The following is a 3,851-nucleotide window of genomic DNA, read 5'->3' on the forward strand; positions in this document are numbered from 1 at the left end:
ACATTAATCTATGTAAGAAACTTTTTAAAAGACATTTAAATACTTCATATGCTATAATTTCCTATATAAAATGTTTTCCTTCTAACAGTGAATAACATCCTTATTAATTGAACAATTAATGTTTATGGAAAAATTGTTATGTGTAAGTTATTTTGCCAGGTACTGTGGTGAAAATCAAAACTGAAAGATCCTTTTTTCTTGAAGTATTGGTTTCACTTATACATATACAACTTAAAGACACAAAATCATTTAAAAATGCAAAACATAACAGACCTATAGAAAACAATTCCAAAGTGATTTTACTGTATACATTCACCCTGGAAAACCATCAATTCACCCTCTATTCCCCAGGAAATTCTAGGACATGAGATAATAATGCTCCCCTGACCCCTGAATCTCTTCTCAAGTCCTCCCACAAAATAATAATATCAAAAAAGAGTGCAAATAAAATTATAATTGTCTGAAGATTTTAGCCATACTAGAAAACAGAAAATACTATGAACTTCAAGTTAGCTATATAATTCATATATAAATACCACATTGTTACAGAGCTCTTGATATGACACAACTGTAAGCCTGGGTGTGCAGAAAGTAGAGAAAAAGAAGCTTATAAAAAAAAAAGAAAGAAAGAAAGGTGGAGTGGATAGACAAAGCACAGACCCTAGAAAAAGAAGCTAAAACAGTAAGTGGTCAAAGACTGCATTGGGTATTTGGCAGTCCACAGAACCACCTATGGGGAAGAGATCTGAAAGTTACAAGTATTAAAGAAGTTAGCAGCTTGAAAAAGCACTGCTGTTTGGAAAAAACCATAAAAATAGAGAAAACATTATTCCTTGGTGATGTACCAGAAATGAGAATGGAGAAGTTAAGAGGAAAAAAATGAAGAATCTTTCAGAGACTAAATTGAAATTAGACATGCCAGTCCCTACTTCTCCCAACAGTATCCAGTAAAGAAACCACCCTCTATACTGACAGAGGGCCAATTTCTAGACTACGGACTATACCCACAAAAGGACTAGGAAGAGAAAAATAATAAGGTCTATTCGACAAAAAGCAAATGAGAACAAGAACAAGAAATTCAAATCAAACTACTTTAGTGATAAAATGCTCAGTACTAAAAAAGAAGAAAGAAAGCTCACAAAAATCAGAATTTAAGAAAAAAATCTTAAGTGGAAAAGGGGGAATAATGCAATAAGTATTGATTCATCTCAGCAAAGAAAATGAAGAAAAGGATAAACCTATCTCAGAAATATGAAAAAATTAAAACATACCAAAAATGTAATAGTTTGTTGTAAAAACTTAATAAGAGACTTTTGAAGAAAAAAAAAGCAGGAAATAAATTAATCAAAATGAGATTGAAATACAGATGCTCCTCTTTCTCCAGGAGAGATATCCAAGACTTCCAGTGAATGCCTCAACTGCAGATAGTGCTGAATTTCAAATATGTTTTCTCCTTATATAAAGTTTAACTCATAGAGTAGGTAAAAATTCATTGATTTATAAAGTTTAATTCATAGATTAGGTACAGTAAGAGATGAACAATAATTTATCTTGGATTTCAGTAACCTCAACATATATTCTTTTTTTTCATTACTGAGAGCTTTTCTTATTCAAAGGAAATACTTCATGGCTTCTTTTTGGCATATCTCCAAATTGCCATATCACTATTTTTGTGCTTTATTTTACTGTTAATAAAGTTTACCTGAACTCAGAGAGTGATAGATAATCTGATAACTGAGTCAGCTACTAAGTGACTAATAAATGGGTGGAATAGATAGTATGGATATACTGCAGAAGGGGATGATTCTCAATGCAAATGGAACAGAGAGTGAAGTATAGCAGATTTCATACTACTACTCAGAATGGTATGCAATTTAAAAAATTATGACTTTGCCATTTCTGAAATTTTCATTTAATATATTTGGACCACAGTTAACTGAGGGTAACCAAAACCACACAAAATAAAACTGTGGATAAGACGGGACTACTATAACCAGTAAAGGATCAAAGAGAAAATTATGGAAATGGAAAACATGGAAAGAAAATTCAACAAACATATAGGTAATCTAGATAAAAGTAAAACTATATGAAAACCTTTTGGTATAAAAAAAACTTATTTTACATATTCAAAAAGCACATTGTGTGCTTTGAAAATTCAAAAATAATATTCTTGAGACAGGTTCTCGAAAAATAATTCAAATATAAACAAAGAAAAATGTAACAAATTACTCACAAAGATGAAAATATTAAGCTGTAGAGAAAGTGGAATAAAATCATTGATATTTTATAAGTAATATATGAGATTCAGGGTTATCATGTTAAGATTTATAGTCCATTAGTAAAAGGTTATTTATGAAAAAATTATATTAAGGGCACTAATAAGGTGTAAATACAAGAGTAAACTACAATGAAAATGCCCAATTTCAAAAACACCAAAATAATTTTTTTAGGTAACAAAGAAGCAACAAATGGAAAACATGGTTTATATAAGAAAATACATATGGGAACTAAACAAAAACTTACATGTAGAATTAGTACTAATACATGGCTATATAAAAATATAAATGAGTTTAACTCACTTATTTCAAGACAAATTTTCAAATTGAATCATAGGGCAAATATCAACATCTGTCCTATGCAAGGAATACCTAATGTACAGTGACTAAAAAATGCTTAAATAATAGGGATGGGAAAGATTATATCAGGAAGGCAAATAATAAGACAGTAGAAATTGCTATATTGACATGATAAAAAACAGAATTAAGATCAAGAAGCCTTAAGAATATTAAGCTAAAAGTTGCAACTCACAATAAAATATAATATCTATTAATATCAATACACCAATTAACAGAGCTACCATCTTCACAGGGAAAGACTATAGAAGATACAAAGAGGAACAAAAACACAGCAATCAAAGACTTTACATTCCACTCTCAACATAAACAGATCAAACGGAAGAAAATCAAATAAAGGTACAGGAGATATATTTACTTAAATTTTATTTTTTTAGTTGTAGATGGACACAATACCTTTATTTTGTTTATTTATTTTTATGTGGTGCTGAAGATCAGACCCGGTGCTTCACAGGTGTGAGGCAAGAGCTCTAAGGCTGAGCCCCAGCCCCAGCTCATGAGTACAGGAGATTTATACAGCATATTTAGTAAGATTGACTTTATATACCAATTGTAGACATTACCCTTTATGATAAAATATGTAGCCCTTTCCCTTGTACATGAATCACAAAAAACTGATCTATAGACGATGAAACAGAAAATAGCAGCAAGTACCACAGAATAGAAATATAATGAACATTGCTATTACAATACAGTAAAACTTGAACTTAAAAATTAAATTTTAAATTAAAAGCCCTTCTACTTCTAAAACACACACACACACACACAAATATTTAAATTTGCTATTAAATAACACTTGCCTGAAAAGAAAAAAGCAAAATAAGAATTATAGAATTTTTGAACCAACAGATCTGTAGAATAAATTTAAAGCAGAGATATAATATTTTTTAACCATTTATTTCAGTAAAAATAAAACAATAAAAATAAGTTTTAAATTTCTAACTGAAGAAAATAAAAAATTAGAAACGAAGCAAAACCAAAACAAAGCATGAGCATTAGGTAGAGAACATAAAACAAATAGATTAAATTAGTATATAAAAATATTATTAAAAAAAGATAAATTAAAAACATAAAAAGGAGAAAACCTAAGTATACAGCAAAAGAATGACAAAAGGAAATAACTATTGGTATAAATAGAAAACTTTAAATAATAAGAAAATATTTTATGCTTTCTTATGCTACAAAATTTGAAGACCTAGGTGAAACGGATGTTTGTTA

This window comes from Marmota marmota, unplaced genomic scaffold (assembly GCF_001458135.2).
Source record: "Marmota marmota marmota unplaced genomic scaffold, marMar, whole genome shotgun sequence".
Lineage (NCBI taxonomy): Eukaryota > Metazoa > Chordata > Mammalia > Rodentia > Sciuridae > Marmota > Marmota marmota.